The 18,734-nt window shown below is 42.4% G+C and overlaps 1 protein-coding gene across 2 annotated transcripts in view; it reads right to left on the bottom strand.

The window, feature by feature from the left end:
* Window positions 1–18,734, bottom strand: part of LOC117225367 (pseudouridylate synthase RPUSD2) — a 284,921-nt gene that overhangs the window by 240,715 nt on the left and 25,472 nt on the right. The gene's annotated exons all lie outside the window — the stretch shown is intronic.

An 18,734-nucleotide genomic window follows, 5' to 3' on the forward strand; every position in this document is an offset into this window, starting at 1 on the left:
TGATGTCGTATGAATTATTCTATTTTATCTGAGCTTCATTTATTGCCTTTTAATTTCATCTTCTTGTTTCAATTTCAATAGTATTGAAATAGTATTATCTGGATAATGCGATGCTGACATAACTTTAAATGTGCAAGGCGACTGCATTAATCACCACAGTTCATTATTTTCGAAAACCAAATTATTATTGGGAAGATAAAGCTTGAAACGCCATTTTCTTTAAGCTTCATTATTTAGACATATCCCAGTATTGAATTAGAGCAGCGTTATATCCGGGGTAAGCCTATCAACGCTGACAGTGCGACCGTTTTCAACGAACGATGAGTGGTATTGCGAATGTCGACGCGGGTGTTCATTCTGATCTTAAAATCGCGTGAGCGAGAGCGCGGGGAGGCTAGCACGGGAACGGGAACGCGAACGCGAACGGCAATTAGGGTAAAATGCCGAAAACGTCGGGCCACGGGGAACCATCCATCAGGCGACGCTGAATTATCGGTGGATATTGCGAACGTCCAAATACGTGATTAGGTGAGACTGATTATAAATCACCCGGCGAATCATTTATATCTTTCTCCTGTAATTGTGCTAAATATACAATCGCGGCAGAACATAAAGCCGAGCTAATGGGCAAATCTGCCCAACAGCTGTTTAAGAAAGTTGAGCGGAGCTGTTCTTGTGCAAGAAGCACGCTCGATCATCCCCGAAAACAAAGTTTGCGGACAGCTATGGAAGATTTCACAGTTCTCAGTCTTCTAGGAGAGCTTGAACCACTCTCACAAGTATGGAGGATCCTTTCGAGTTCTTTAGGATGGTCTCAGGGTCCTCGATGACTCTCAGGACCTAAATGAACTAATAAAAAAATCGTTCACAGCCACGAAGTACGATGAGCGTCCTTTAAGTAATTTTAGAAGACCGTCAAGAGCGGCTCTCCAGTGAACCTGAGACGTTTCTCAGGGATCCTGAGACTGAATCAGAGGCTCCCGTGTCCCTCTCGGTGCTTCTGGCATCCTTCAAAGAACTTTGGAAGCTTTTCAAAGCCTCGGACGATGATGCAAAGGTCTTGAATGGATCCTGAGGACACAGAGGTCTTCCAATGGATTTTCCAAGAGCTTCGAAGATATCCTCAGTGCCGGGATTCAGCGTTCAGAGGTTAAGCATCTCTTGGCGACGTTAATTCGATCGTTTTTCACGTGTGGAGGGATCAGGAGATTTCCATGGAGTTCGGAGAGGCGATCGCGAGCCCGAAATCCCTCGCGGTCGCGAAAATTTACGAGTACGAGGAAGATGAATGAACTCCGCGCCGATGATTTCTTTGATGTTCCGTCTCGCTCGTTTTGCTTTATTGCTGAGCCTGCTTACACGACAGGGGCGTTCTCGCGGAGCAAAAGTTTCCACGTAAAAATAACGCGACCATGCTGCAGCCAGATGCTCGATATCATGACCTACCCTCATCCGTTCGTGCACGCTCTTCTTCCTCGTTCGCAGAGTTTCGTAGCCCGGATATTCGATGATCTACTGTGACAGTGCTTCGCTGATAACGCATTGGCTTTTTCCTCTGTGTTAACTAGACGGCAACGTTATTCGCCAATTTTTTTTTAAAATGAATTTTCTCTTGAATCAAGAGACGATGTTAATGGCACAGATGCACGGATACATATTCTAACTGCGGATCTTTATGCAAAATAAACATTGACTGCACCAATTGCAGAACGTAGGAGCCAAGCTCTAGCATTTTTTTTTCTTGAATAATTCTAATAAGTTCCAATTAATGAATCAACAGTATCGGTTTCTTTCAATAATTTAAAACAGTGAAAAGTCCAAATTAATCAATCGACAATCTCAGTTTCTCTCAATCTTCTCGCTGATTTAAATCGTACCTGCTCGTGTTCGCCAGAAAAGCTTTGCTGTATATTTGTCACCTTAAACAAGGATGTTCAATTTTCCATGTAATTTATTCTCCTATGCTAATTAATTGGATCGCATGAACGGATCGTTAGGTTTTTTTTTTTAATTTAGATCGAAGTCAGGTGACACCTAGGAACCGACCTCGCATTACAACGCGACGGCCGATTGTTCATCCCCGGCGGCGTGAAAGCCGAACGAAAACGAAAGGAAATGGAACGGAGCCGCCGTTAAAAATAACAAAAGAGTCTTTAAATCAGATGCACCGCGCATGTGGAACACGACCTACTCTAAATCACGACGGTAAATATTATCGAACGATACCTCCTTTCGATCGCCGCGATGTTTCCCTTTCTATGTCCCCGTTTCGTAGTTATCAATCTCTGCTAACCGCGTTCCCCTTATCAAGCGAAGAAACATAAAACGGCTTCGTAAAACAACTTCATAAAAGAGCCATCGTAAAACGACTTCATAAAACGACGTCGACATTCACGTAACGCTCTTTGGAGGATTTGTTAATTCTCCCGAAAGGGAAATTCCCAGGATCGATCCCTTGTACAAAGTGTCCTCGGATCGTTCTGCTACTGACTCCTTGGCAAAATACTGCTGTCTTAACTCTAGATCGCAAAATTTATCTACCACCTCAGGGTTTTGAAAAATATCGATTTAACACTAAACCTACCACGATCAAAATGACCGATTTTTTATTTTCCGATACTAGAAACTTTGGAGACTTCTTCGTGGAAAATGATTAAATGAATTATATTATTGAAACAAGTCTCATAATTAAAACTTTACAAAATCCAAGTGAATTCTATCTTTTCACTCTTATGAATCAATGCATGCTAATCATCATTACAGGTCGGTTGATTTAGTGTCAAGCGTAACAATTAAAGAAATTCTGATTATCTCGTCGAAATGATTCGATAACCCGCTGATCTTTTTACAAAATCCTGAACTGATGAATTTTGCGATCGGATTTCAAATCAGCGTGTCAAAATGTACGAGAAATGATATACAACTTCTCATTAAAACAAAAATTCATGCGTATATGGTATTGGATAAATCGCAATTTTAATAAAATATATCAAGTTAACAAAAATTTTCAAGGTTCATACCACATTCTCTCCATTTTTCCCTTATTCTATAACATCTCAGCTGTATCGTAAGAAAACTGCATCACTTTATCTTGCCCCTATCAAAAGTTCTTTGCTTTTGGCACAACTTCTTCATTTAGCACCGCTGTGCGGCGTTTCCTCTTGGAATTGATCGAGCGATCGAACGTCCCCCTAACAGAAAAGTCACTAAAACTCCCGATTGAACTCTGGAGGATGATACAGTAATCCCTGCGAGCCGTGGAAAGGCGGTGCGGTATAGCAAACTGGAAGAGCCGCGATGAAGTCGAGGTTCCGGTAGCTGCGGGTGCCGGACAGGAAGTTGCCGCAGCAGCCGACGATCCGGAGGTAGCATGTGCACCGTATCCTGCGGTCTGGGATCCCAGCGTTCTGCAATGCAGTCGAGGGGACAATCGCCTGGAGAACGCATGGGCTTAGCCCCCTTTCAACCAGGCCGCAGAGACATAAGTACACATTTCGGTGCTTTTGCTGGGTGCAACCGCGTCCGCCATTTTTCATGGGTCTTGGAGAGGCAACGTTGTCGTTGTCGTCGTCGAAAGAGTGTATGTGAGAGTGAGAGTGAGTGAGTGAGTGAGAGAGAGAGAGAGAGAGAGAGAGAGAGAGAGAGAGAGAGTGATCCCGCGAAATCCTGCAACGGCGCATAATGATAGCCTTGCGGCGACAACGACGAATTTCGCTGTGAAAAATCTGATTCCTTACGGCCGGCTTTCCTTCGCTCTAAATAGCGCGGTCGACGGAAAATTGTTGGCTGGCTTCGACCCCCATTCGTCCCCCGGCCGACCCCGCCCTCGCCATGAAAATGCATCGGGAACTTAACAATGCGGTAGTTCGAGAACGATTTCAGGCAATCTTTTTTCTTATTCGCCGGCGATTTGAAAATTCTCCATTAAGTGGCGCCCTCTCCGCGGTTTACTATTATCGGCATTTTACTTCACGAAGTCGTTCCTCGGTAATGGACGACTCGGCGAACAACCGGCAGCACCCCCGGCTGCCGTGTGCTCGATACGCGAACTTTCCCCGTTAATAGCGAGACTTTTACAGGGTGCGTCAAGGTAACCTGACGGTTTCTCGTATGAAATTACAAATTTCTGTGTCGGCATACTTATTTTCGAATGCAAGTACTCGAAAGTGCATGACATGCCGTGTTATTTATGGAAGATAATTTTACAGCAGTGTGCATGCTGCTAATAATTCCAATAGGGGTTTCATAGCTTAATAAAAAAAAAACACGCAGACATTTGTTATAATTTTTTAAGTCTATTGGTATACCTCATCGAATCTAGTACCAAATTACTGTAAATTAAGTAATTATTGCAACTGTGCGATTGCTAATGACCCTATAAAAAATAGTAGAAAGATCGATGCGACTGGGTTGCTGTTCGTTGCACCCATCGGGATCTCTAATTTCTTTTAGATCTGGCTCGCAATATCTTCCATATTGTAACACAGGCCACGGAGGAATCTTGCAGGTGCTCATTGTGACGCTCGGAGAATCTACAAATTGCTTTGGAAATTGGCAGCGGTTTGGGAAAGAATTCCTCTGCAACAGCGCAGCGGCTCAAGGGCGCGGCTTTCAAACCGCAAGGAAATATTTCTCTCATTCTCGCTTGCTTTTCCGGCGAATCAACTGAGAAGCTGATACGAGAAATGATATTTCTCGAAAAGAAAATCATTAATCTTCGGATCGGTATCCCGACGTTCGTGTACCAATTTCCGTTCGACTACCCGGCCGACATCTGTTCCGCGGAACGCGGCGAAATGATCAACCCTTTCAAGATATTTCAGAGACACCGCCGCGAAGTAGAACCATCCTAAGGGAGACGGAGGGCAGAGGAGAGAAGGGACACCGAATGCTCATCACGATCCATCGCCGTACCTTTCCAGCGACTGTCTACCTATTCGCTTTTCCGTTTTCTTCCTCCGTAAGCGCGCGCGTCGCAGAAATATCGTGGCTGACGCCGCGAAACTCCCGGATCTTCCGGTGTTTCGACGGAACGTTCCCGAACAATGTTGCACGGCCAAATTGGGAATGCGTGTTTCCATTTTGTACTCCCGCTGTACTCCGACGATCTCGAATCGGCCTCGGTGAATTCAATGAAAACAGCGAATCGAGAGCGACGGAGGAGAGGGGAGAATTAAAGGCGTTTCAGCCGGTGCTTCGTCGGAAGAACTGCTTTTCCTAAACAAGAACTGCTGCGAAATCTATCGTTTCTCCTCGAAATTGTAAGCCAAGCGTTCGCTAATGTTTGCGAAAGTTGGCGAGCAAACGGGAAACTATTGTTTCTTCGTCGAGTAATCCGAAAGTTTAATAATCTCTTTGCAGACTTTAAGCATTACTCAGCCTTTCGATCTAGCAAAACGTTTGTTGGAGACTGATGGTGATTACTAGACTGCGGATTTTTATGCAAAATAAAAATTGTTCGCGCTAATTACAACTACATAGACGTTTATTTCGTTTCTTAATCATTTTAATGGAACAGTATTTTAATAATGCAACAGTATTTTTAAATCCTTCAAATGCTTTTACTGTTTTGTATTTGACCTAATCACTTTTGTCATAAATAAATAAAATCCGCAGTCTAGTGATCACTTAGTGTACCGTAATGTCAATGCAGTCAAAGTTTAGTATAATGGATGAATTAGTGGTATGTTTAGTAGTATAAATTTATTAATATAAATTAATAATAGAAATTTAGGAGAAGGACCATGATTCGTAAGAGTTCAAAGAATTCTTGGGAATGGAGAGGTCAAATATTCTGAAGAAATGCAACGTAAGATACTTTTATTACCTTATACAGTTAGGTGGATCTAAGGAACAGCTGAAACGAGCCGAGAGTCACAGAACAGTTCGAAGTACCAGCATCCAGATCGGAGCCGCAATTGTCGCGCCAGTTAATCACGGCGACTAACCCAATTCGATCGCGGTTCTATTCGAGGAAAAAAGTATGACAAGTTTGCGGAACTCCGTGGCCCGACGAATTCGAGTCATTCGAGGATCGCGCACAGGTCTGGACCGTTCCAAGAAAACCGGGCGACAGCTGTTCCCCGAAGTTCGCGCCGCGGAGACCGTTCACCGTGCCGAATTATAAGTAAGGATACAGTAAATTCTCTCCAATTAACGCTCGGATTGTACACAAAAATGGACAATATGGAAAGAGGAGGCACGATTTTATTCGAGCCTCGCTGCTCGTTTTTATAATTACCGATTGTCAACAACTGCAAAAACGACGAGCCGCAAGGCTCGAATTATCGTGTCTCCCTTTCCCGAATTGTCCTTTTTTGTGTTCAATCTAAGCGTCAATTAGGGAGAATTTACTGTGCATGTTTCTGTAGAAAAAAGTCCAAGGAATACGATATGGTATTTTTTTTCGAATTTTGCCACTTCTAGTCGGTATCGAAAACATAAGAATTTGTCTATAATTTTCAACGTTGTAAACAATCAGATCAAAATTTATTTGGAAAGATGGATCCTTCTCGAGTAGAACTAAACACAGTACATCTCGATGCGACCAATAGTTTCCGAGATAAAAATTCCTAAATGCAACGCATCTTCGCAAACATTGGCAAAAATGGACAAAAATGGACAAAAATCGTACATTCCGGGCCCTGTGTTTTTTAAACAAATGAGGAATTAGCAAAATGATGACTTAAACCCCCCCTAATATCATACGGGCTGCACGGTATTTCAATTTGATCAAAATCCCGGGGAAAACATAAGGAAAAAACGTGATCGTTTTGGCGCGGAATGATCCATCGGCGCCCACCGAATAGCTGAACTCGCGGCTCGGCCCCTTTTCTGCGGTCTGTCTCCCCGTCGCGTCGTCGAATTCTCATGCGTGCTCGAGCCGGTTGCGTGTCCTGTCCGCGGGAGGGCATTTGCAATTGGCAAGGGAGACAAATGCGGCGGAGCAGAAATTGGCCGTGGCATGCGAGAGCCGGACACACGCCGTGAGAGAGAGAGAGAGAGAGAGAGAGAGAGAGAGAGAGAGAGAGAGAGAGAGAGAGAGAGAGAGAGAGACCGAGCCAGGGAGGACCGCGCCGACTTCGAGTATGTCCGTGCCAGACCCCGAGTTATTCGCATAACCGTCCTCCTACCGTCCCGGCCTCTTTCCTGCGCAGCCGCCTCTCTTCCGCGGAGAAAACCCGGCCCCTTCATGCTTGCCGAATAAATAAGACGACGAGACGCGAAACTCGAGGAAAACACGAGGAAATGCAAGAAGACAGAAAGAGACGATAGAGTCCAATAGAAAATCTTTTCTTTCGTTAACAATTTCAATAAATTGAATATGCTACATTAGAAGTCCGTGAATTCTTTTACGATTCTCATTCTTCCAAATTCCACCTACCTATATTTATTATAAACACAGAAACTGTTCAGTAGCCTGCTCCAGACGAACTAGAATTACAGAAAAATAGATTTAACCTGATAGGACAATTCTAGTAGACGAGAAAACTCGCGCTTCTGTTTTTGCTCTCGAATTGAAGGGTGTTTACTCATCTGCGGCACCGCACGAACGGTATTGCGCCGCAGGATAACACGTCCGTGGCACCGTACAGGCGGCATTACGTCGCGAGATAATCTCGTCTGTAGTCTTATACGTACAGTATCGGTTTTGCGACTTAACGCGTCCACGGAAGCAAAGCGGTTAAAATGTGTCTGAAGTCTAAACACAAACTCGATCGGATTATTATTGGTTAAATCAAAGTAAACTCGCGTCGTCACAATATTCTGATAACTTGCTCATAAATAAAAATTAAATTGTTATTTAACTGGGTGTCGGGTATATTTCGAATTACAAAAATGGCACAAAAATTTCGAGAACTCGAAACATTTTCCGAAACCTAATCCATATACATCTGAACCTATCAGATTCAGAGCAGATTCTGGATCGGGCTACCGTGGCAAGGTTAAATCGGGCCTCGATTCTCGAATGGAAGAGCAGGCTTCGGCGTTCGTGAACGAGAGGTGAACGGACAATTGTTCGTATGACGAGCCTCGGCGATGCTTCAGCATCCGGACGGCAAGATAAATCGGGGAAACCGCGGCGAATACATCAGGCTGTCGGCGACCGTTCCAAATCGCGAGAAATCCCTAGTCCGTTCCGTCAACCGAAATATCCGGGGGCTGCGGAGTCCGCGCCGGTTGTCATTGAGACATTGTCTTCCGCCGCCGATGCCCTCCGTCACCGATGATGAATCGGCCCGACGGCGAAGGCTCTCTCTGTCTGCCGGCTTCGTACATGATTTACCGCGTGAAAAATGAACGCGGGCAAGGTGAGGGAGAATCGCGTCCGCGGAAACTGGGACGATGGACCGAAAGGCCGGTTTTTGGGGACGAAATTCGTTCGCTTTCGTTCCGTTTATAATAAACGCACGAAACAAAGTTGGTTTTTTTCAATTTACGACGAAATCTATCTCAGCGTGGCGTTATTATCAATGCAGTTATATATTTCAGTATGAAAGAACAATATTTATAAATCAATTATTCCCTTATTGCAGTTATTTATTATTTATTTATTTATTATTATTATTATTATTATTTCAATAGACGAATTTTTAGATGAGAAACGGAAATATCGTTCGAAACTCTCAATCAGTTGTCTCATCGACACGCATGCTCCCTCTATCTGCTGGCAAGTGGATATCAGCGTACTCAGTTGCTAATTGGCTCCTATGCTACACATTTCGTGAAATAGCTTCGAAGATAGCAACTTATTGCAAATGAGACTTATAAACGAATTTCATAAAATCAAATAGATAAAATAAAAAAAATTCAACAAGAAAATAAAATAATATAAAATGGAATGGAAAAATATACAATAAATTAAACTCAAATAAGATATGATAATTTATACGACGAATTTAAAAACAATGCCGTTATAAAACATATTAATATATAAACGGAACAGCAGCGATCGAATTTTGTCCCAAAAATTTGCGTTTCGGTGCACCGTGGGCGCCGGGGGTGATTCAACACGCATCTGTCGCGTTGCCGCAGCTCGGCGAACTTCCACGTCGGCCCTCCCCGTCTGCCCTCCCCGTCTGCCCTGAACACCGCGAATACACGGGAGAACCGCGGTGAATTACGTCGGAAGTGGCTCCGTCCGAGAAACCACGACGAAAGTTCAATCGGTTCGACGCCGGCCGCGTCAACTTGTCGCGCGGTTATGAGAACCGACGCGACGAGTCCCCGAGGAGCACATTTTCACCCTAACCCACCCCTGCAGTCTTCCCGACAGACACGCGGAATCCAATAAACCGGAGAAGTTTTTTGCGGGAGGAATGTCGACGAGACCTCCGGGACGCTGTGTCTTATGAGCTCAGAAGTTGCCAGACAATTAGCGATCGGGGATGCTTTTACCCTCGGATTTAGTCGCTGCTGATAGATTCCGACATCGTGCTGCGGCTAATCGAGTTGCCGCAATTATGGCGTTTGACCCTTTGCACTCGATGTCATTGTAACTCATTTTATACGAAACAGGGTATAAAATGAATAGTCGCTGAGATATTAACGAAATAATTACCAACACTGACCGATCGCTCGCAAACAAAGTTGTCTTATGTATTATCAGTCACGTTGATTAACTGTTTTAATACAAAATAATCTATTTTCGCTAATATTCCAGTAATGTAGAATTCGACGCTTTATCCGAATTCGGGAAGAAATATAAGCCATTCCGTTTAAACAATTGACGGTGAGCTTCGTATCTTGATGGAAAAGCAAACTAACGTAAAACTGAATACAGAATTATACAGGGTGTCCCAGGTTTTAATGTTCAAACTTTGTTAGTGTATTCTATGGCACAAAGTAAGAAAAATATGTTATGTAAACATAGGTCATATAGAGCTTTATTAAGAAGTTATAACAAAAATTCAGAATAGGAATAGTAATCAACTTGCTGTTACTGCGAGCATTGGCTTGAATAGATCAGCACATGCCGTGTGTTTATGTAAGCTATGTTTATTAATACATTTCGAAATGTGTGTGTGTATTAATAACCGTTGTTGACAATACATGATTGACATCGATCGAAGATTTCTTTTTATTTTTCATTTTTTTTTTTAGTTGATTACTATTCCTATTCAGAATTTTTGTTATCACTTCTTAATAAAGCTCTATATGACCTATGTTTCCATAACATTTTTTTCTTACTTTGTGCCATAGAATATACTGACAAAGTTTGAACATTAAAACCTGTATGTTCCCCCGAAAACCATGCGACTTTCACCTGAACATTCTTTCGTACGATGAATATTTTATGAGCTTTTTGATGTCGTCATGTTACGAGACTCACCCTGTATATTGTCTTGTATATTGTCCAAGACTATATACGGTCTAAGGTTCGACACCTCCCCCAATTCACCGACGGGAGGTGGCGCGGAGGGGTTGCGAGGCTCGCGTGCACACCTGGCGCGGTCGATAACTCTCGAATAAAAATCAGCCGGGTCTCCGCGGCTCGGGAAGCTCGCGGAAACCGGGCACTAGGCTTGGCAGCCGGCCAGATCTCGGTCGCCCCGAGGATCCGCTTGTCCCGTTGCTTGGATTCTACTGATTTCGGGGGTGGGAACATCGGCGGGAGGGCGAACGAGGCGAACGAGGCGGAGGCGGAGGCGCCTGGGCGTCCCCAGGGGCAACAGGTACCCACACACCCGCAGCCATAAGCTTTTCCTCGAGGCTGAGACGTGCCCGGCCACGTGCTCGAGCTAAATATAATGTCCGGCCAGTGTCTTCCGCCGCCGCGTCGCTCCGCTACCGTGCTCCCATCCATTCCTGTATCGTTTCCGAAGCGAGCCCGCGCGAGTTCTCCCTGGATCCTCGATCTGCTGTCGATGGCGTAAATATAGGCGCTTCCGGAAACGCCACGGGGCGTCGCCGAGAAACAATGTTGCGGCGATAATATTGTTGCCGAAGCGCGGCCGGCCTGGGGAATTCTTCTTTTTCGGCGCTCGCGTCTAAATCAGGCGTCTCTAAGGCGGGCCGAACGGCGCGGATATGTGATCGATCGGAACTGGGAGACTCGTTGGAAACTTTTCTGAACGCGAATAGGGTCGGAGTACCGGTTATGGTCATATAGTTACTTACAGTATGTGCAGTACTTACAGTACTTACAATAGTTACTTAATGTACAATAATTTGATAATATATTTGTCGAAGTCTACCAACAGTCTTCAGACAATCTAATATTTTATCGCATTATGATGTCTCATAATTGGCATTTGCCCGTAAATAGAATAAAATAATAGGAGTTACTATGGAACTGCTGGAATTCATTTTTTTCGTAAACTTGTTTGCATGATTTTATTTTTTGTTTCGTGATTTCACATACTGGGGGTGGTTTCGACAACATCTTGGTTATCGTACAACTAATTTAACCCCTTGCACTATGACAACAAGTCCGACTCGCGATACATTTCTCTTCTAAATCGAAACAATATTTGATTCTTCTGTCATCAAAATCTGGAAGTGAAATGAATCAAGTCATACGAGAAACAAAATTGATGAAATGATTAAAGCAGAAGACATCGTAGTGCAATTTAAAAAAAGAAAGAGATCGCGATGCATTTTGGATCTGATTCTTTTCTGATCTGAGTCTTTGACGCTTTCTACAAATGCTTGTTAACACTTAGCCAACCGAACGGGGAGATCTCCCCGTTTTAAATTCAGTCGGTTGACGACTGAATGGACGATTAATGAAAAATTAAAAATGATTGCTTAATTTTATTAAGACTTGCAAGAGGTACGAAGTTGCTGAAGACTTACTTGCTGAAGAAGTAATCGATGCCATATAAGTTTGCTTCATAATTTTTGTTTAATCGAATGAAATATTTTAATTTTATGAAAATTTTTGAGCTTCCTAGCGCGGTCGTAGAAGTGTTAATTCCAGTCTGTACAGAGTGCAAAAGGTTTGAAGAAATCTCTTGATTTCAGTTTGGCAACAGTATGACACGATCCGGCAAGCTTCTTATTTTGTCAGTTGAGACCTGATAGCCTTCCACAATTTCCACAAACTCCTTGTCAATTCCAGTCTATGCAAATCGATCTACAACAATAAATGTCTTCTCTTCGAGACGACTGACATGAAATAACAATGAAAATTCGAGCAGGGATATAGCTGCTTCGAACGATTCGTTATTTTTACTTTCTGTGTATCTCTCTCTCTCTCTCTCTCTCTCTCTCTCTCTCTCTTTCTCTCTCGCTCTGCCTTCACAGCCGAGGCACGGAAAACGCCTGTATCTTATTCGGCTGACGAGGAGAAATTAGACTGTAACGAATTGAAATCGGAGATGATGGATCCCTGATTCACACAGCGCCAAGTGTCCCGGAATGGGGAACCGTCCCCGGTATATTGACATTTTCATAAGTAACGCGAGGGAGTAGCTTTTTTTCGGTGGTTCTTGGGAAGTTCATAGCGAGAGAGCAGGCGCGGTAAGTGACACTGCGTGGGGATCGTGATGGATGGCGCGTTTTCAACGGCCGAGGATCAAGAATGAACACCGTGGGAAGAATGTCGGGACTGGCTGCTGACTGGATAACGAGGAATATACTTTAACATTTCAGCCATTGTCTTTGAACCGTTGCGTTCACGCATCAGCTGCCTTTCCAACGAACATTCTTCTTTCTGAAATTCTTATGTAAAACTACCAAGGTGGGTCGGGATAACTCGTTTGGCATTTCTTGTAATCATTCTTTGCATTTTCAGTACTTTCAGTTTTGTTTCTTTTTTCCAAACTTTGTACGACTTTCTCGGATGAGATGTGTAAATAATTAATTGTGTAAAGCAGTTTTCTTTTCGTTTGTCTTCTTGTTTTACAATTTTATGTAACAATTTTATGTCGCAAAAAAAGTAGAAACAAAAAGAAAGAAAACTGGACCAAACAAGATTTCTCCAACTATTATTGTTATTATTCAGTTTATAATCAATCTTCGCTGACAAAATAGAAAAATAAATAAAAATGCATGAAATGCTGTCTTTTCTTAAATGACCTGTTAATCGAAAAAAAAACAAATTCTAGTGTCGAGGAAAGAATTGACAGAAATGCGATACAAGTTCCCCGCTTCGAAAGCTAAAAATCGGAGAAACACGACGAGATCGATGGCAGAGAATTTTCTGTAGGGAGAACAAGTTGATGGCGATCGGGCGAACGGATTTCTCGAGCGTGTTCGGGTTTCGATGGCTGGTTTCGGTACAGCGGAAACGTGGAAGAAGTCGACGAGACGATAAGAAGGAGGCGACGAGACGAGACGAGACGAGACGCGACGCGACGGTGGACGGGAATTGGACCAGCACGTGGCGAGAGAGAGCAACACGAGCGCGATGCACGCGCGATGCCAATGATCGATGGCTCGGCTGGTGGTTTCTGGTTCAAGGCCAGCCTTGTCCTCCCTGCTCTGGCTTACGTGGTAGCAAGAAAAAGAGAGAGAAAGAGAGCGAGAGAAAGAGAGAGAAGGAGAGAAAAAGGGAGAGCAGAGAGCAAGCAGGTAACCACGACCACCTCGGGCCACGAACGATTGCGCAAGGATCTCGCTCCCGATGCAAAGATCGTCGTAAAAGAAGACGCGTTAGAAGCGCGGAGGCCGCGCGAGAAGCCTACCAGCTCTGACTAATTAAGTGAAAGTGATTGCCGCGTATCTCGCGGATAGCGGCCAGGCGAGCGCGCGTCCTTTCGCTCTCGCTAGCAAACCTGTTACCGCTCGTAAAAATTGGCAAACAACGGGGAGGAGCAGCATTGTCGGCGAAGCTGCCGGAGCTTGATCGCCTCGAGGATACTTCTGCTTTCCGAGTGCGACGACGGTGAAAGTCGTCGGCGCGCGCGCTACATTTTATTAGCAGTGAAATACACGGTCGTATAAACGTCTTTATCAACGTATAACACCTCCTATCTAATATGACTTGCATTACGCCGTAAAGAAGATAAAAATCGTACGAGGCTCTTCTAGGTGGTTTACTGCGCTCGGTTTCAGGACCTCGAAGATGCCGTAAATACGTAAAGAGACCGGCCACAATTTTATTATCGCTTGCTATGAATTTTCTCTGACCGTGCTGCAGGTCCACGCGCATTTATGTCACAGCTGCAGGTTTGTTAACCCATGGGCGAAGGTGTATTTCATTGTAATTATTTATAATAATTTAATTTATTAACTACATTGCAATTCGAAATTAATGCGATTCGATTGCATTGTGATTCGTAATTACCGTAATTCAATTTCATCGTAATTCATAATTAATGTAATTGATCCGCTTAGTATTTTGTAATTGTAATCCTATTGAATTACGATTTTATTTAGCTCAATGGCTATCTGAATTACGAATTACAATATAATTGAATTACTTTGCGATTTAATCACGTTGTAATTGAATTGCATTATAATTGAATTACTTTGCGATTTAATCACGTTGTAATTGAATTACTTTGCAATTTAATCACGTTGTAATTGAATTACTTTGCAATTTAATCACGTTGTAATTGAATTACTTTGCAATTTAATCACGTTGTAATTGAATTACATTATAATTGAATTACTTTGCAATTTAATCACTTTGTAATTTAATTACTTTATAATTGGATTGTTTCATAATTAGATTACTTTGTAGTTCAATTACTTTGTAATTATAATCGAATAATTTAACTGTAATTCAGGCCATTCTTTTGTCGTGGAGAGTATCGATTTGTGCTCCGCAAGATCTTCTGGCTGAATTCTTTAGATATGTTTAGAGAATTAAAGAATTTACAGTATGATTCGTCGAATCGCAAGCTCGGTCGATCCTACCGACCAATTGGAATTCCACGGTTGCAGTCGATTAAAACGCAACACCTGAACTTTTATTAAATTCCACCGCGCCAATTTCTCTGTTACGAAAATTGTTCTGTTACGCGGCCGGGACCCGCGAAGATCCGCAGTTTATCGATCACCCCGGATGGTGTATTTTATTCGGATTCTCGGTCTGGTAACGCGGATGATTTAGGGTTCGGAATTCTGGGCTCGATGCTGGCCGCGGTAGAAATGGGAATTCCCGTTTCGTAGAATTTGATAAACCGACTGCGGACGTTCGTGCGAATGTCCGTAACGCTTACAAGCCGATCCAGATCGATCTATATGAAGTTTCGGTGTTTACAACGCAAGATTCGCAGGCGGACGCTCCTTTACCCCGAAGATCGCCTGCGAAGTTTGGAATTCGACGGTGTAATTCCGGGGACGGAGAATTTCGTCGGTGCAAAAGTTCCAGTCTGCCATAAATTTCGGGGAATTCGGAACCTGTTCAAGTCGCGTTACTTCGGTGTCTGGCTCTAATTAGATCGTCGAGATTGAAACTGTTACTATAGAACAACTTTGCTGCTTCGGAATTAATTTCATTCGATTATATATAGTTGGAACGATCGAACGTTGCAGTGAAACAACAACGCGCGTTCGAGATCCGATCGAAGGGCCAAAAATATGTCGGAACACCGTCGGACTACTCGATAATAACACTCTTTTCGCTTTCTTTATTACTTGAGTGACGCTGAGAAGGGTGTGGTCGTATTTCCGCGAGAAGAGAAATAACAATTATCTACATGAATGAGATTGTCTAATTGTTTAATATATAATTGAAATAATTCTTAACGAAAAAAATTTTGAGTAATTTTCTAACGATAGCAATTTCGAATAATTTTTAACGATAACAGTATTGAATAATTCGTAACGAAAATAATATTAAATAAACTCACGGTAACGTAATGGTGCCAGGGATTAGATGACTGTAGTTAATCTATAGCATTTCCGTAATGCTTATATGCAATACAACAATTAACACGAAATGAAATAATTAAGTTCGATTCATTTTCGTGCACTTTAGATAAGGTTTTTAAAAAATGGCTCAAAATAACCAGGGATTCTTATTCCGACACATTCGTCAGATAGTACATTTTGATACTGTAAAAATATTTTTTGCAAAAAGTTGCAATCTTCAGAATTATTTAAGAACGTATGTAGCTATAATCGGTGAATAACTTAATACAGGGACATTCACTTGTACTAACATAAGATTTGAGGACAGTTATCGTATACATAAACAATTTTTCGATATAATACAACTGCAGATACGGTTAAATGAATACAAACTAATGGAATAACATTAACAATTATCAGTCAAACAAATGTCTTACGCTTGCTATACTATAAATACCAATACTTATACAGACACTATAAAGCGTCAGGAAGAACACATGAGTAAATTTTATATACACACATCGTAGCGTACCTTATGATGATTGAAACGACGTTTATTACCTCAACCAACCTTGACATAACCGTGACATAGCCATAACCTAACCTTGACCTAACCGTAACATGGCCATGACCTAATCCTGCCAACCTGATTTAACTCTGCTCTGCACTTTAGACAAGATTCAACAAAAACGGCTTAAAATGCCCTGGAGCTGTTATTTCCACATATTCGTCAAACAGTACATTTCGATATCATAAAAACTTTTCTTGCCATAGCCGGTCAATAGCTTTGTACGCAAACATTCACTTATAGAAGCACAAGATTCGATTATTCGATAAAAAAATGAAGAAGTATTTTTTTACGAAATCATATAATTTTTTTATGCAGATCGATGTATCTTTGTATTTTCTTTGGCGTATAAGCTCCGCAATGTGCAGCATCTCGATAGAGACAGAGACCGCACACGGTCGGTGACACCGTGACGCAAGATCCGTTCCCGATAGCGTAATATATTATTTCACCCGCGGAGACGCACGAATTTCCACGGTATCGGGTCCAGGTGCCGTGACACGAGGCCGCGAACAAGAATAAAAAAAAAATCGGCAGAAATCGCTGGACCGCAACCTGCTCGGGCCACTTTCACCTGTGACGCACCGGCACCGGCACCGGCTGCAAGGCTGACCAGGTCGGTCTAACTTCGAAATAAGTGGCCAGAAGGAGAAAAGAAGGTCTAGCTGGTGAGAAACCAGCGGCGGGAAACTGGTATCAATTTTACTGGTCCGGCTGCTCCGCTTTGGAACGCAGCTTTTCGCTGCGCGAACCTCTGCGAACCATGTTTCCTGCCGTTTTTGGACTCGAAATCGAATTCAAAGTTGTGCAGAATCACAATTGAATTACTCAAAGAATTACAATTACAAAGCAATTCAATTGCATTGTATTTGATTTACACTCGTGATCAAAATAATTGGTGAATGAATGAACTCAAAGATTTGAACTACTTAATTGAATTACTATGTAATTCATTTACAACGTAATAAGATTAATTAATGCAATTAATCAAACTTCAAACGCAACGATGTTCCATTTTGAAAAATCCTATTAGACTGCTCCGCTCCGAAGAACACAAACAAAAACAAACATTTATCATTGAAAATGGTTTTTTATCACTTTTTTATCACAAACATTTATCACAATGGTTATTTTGATCACTCGTGATCAAAATAATTGGTGAATGAATGAACTCAAAGATTTGAACTACTTAATTGAATTACTATGTAATTCATTTGCAACGTAATAAGATTAATTAATGCAATTAATCAAACTTGAAACGCAACGATGTTCCATTTTGAAAAATCTTATTAGACTGCTCCGCTCCGAAAAACACAAACAAAAACAAACATTTATCATTGAAAATGGTTTTATTGTTTTTCAAAATAAAAATGAAATTACACCAGTTTTCATAGCACTTTTTCCATTCCGATGTAGGTATGTACCCTCAAAACGTGTATTTTGAACGCATCAGAATACGCGCTTCTGGCGACGAAAATCGTTGACCACGTGCTTTATTAGGTGTCAAATCAGGGCTGTACGACGGATGAATTCAATGTTTTGACCGGTTAAATATTGAGCTGTTTGGACCGATGTGTGAGAGAGCTCGCATTGCATGATGAAGAATGATCCTGCGTCGCTGCTTGTTTTTTCTTGTTTCTCGGTTAAATATTCATGTAATATCTTATGTACGCTTGTCATACTAATGGCCAGGAATGCCTCAATCTCACGGTATGTCACATGACGGTCTTGTATTACCAAGTATTATGTTTCCTGGCACAACCGTCGATTTTGTACGACCTTCTTCAAATTCATCCGTGAGCAAACGACGGCCACGATTGAACTCACTAAACCAGCGAACTACAGTGCTTTTAGATGGTGCTTCATCGCCAAATGTCGTAGCGAGTTGATCTATACATTGTTGTTGCAATAATCCACGTCGAAAGTCGCAGCAAATCATCGCGCGAAAATTTTCACGAGTTAATTCCGTTATTTCGCCGAGTTGAAATTTTCAAGTCACTATAAATAATACAAATAGGGCACGTACGAAACGTTCTGTGAACACTATACCCTCACGAAAGATCAAACTTTACGACGAATATCTCAGATGGCGCCTAGCGACACCAGTGTTGCCAATTCCGGACGCATAAATAGCAACCCTCGTATTGGGTAACTTCAACCCTCTCTCGTCTCAAAAGCGCACGATCGTAAGTCCTGCAACTTTAGTAGTAAATGTCTCATGACAGAATCATTTGCAAGCACTCCTCCACATTTGCTTATTACACGATCCTAAATCCGTATCAAAAATTCGTCGAATTAGTCCTGAAACACCCTGTACATTGCATACTGGATTGAAGAGACTTTCGTTCGTGTCGATCTTTATCATTCGTACACCTTGAAAACGGATAAAGCGTTGAAACGGTACTCCTTGGAACAGCAA

The sequence above is a fragment of the Megalopta genalis genome, chromosome 2 (genome assembly GCF_051020955.1).
Source record: "Megalopta genalis isolate 19385.01 chromosome 2, iyMegGena1_principal, whole genome shotgun sequence".
Lineage (NCBI taxonomy): Eukaryota > Metazoa > Arthropoda > Insecta > Hymenoptera > Halictidae > Megalopta > Megalopta genalis.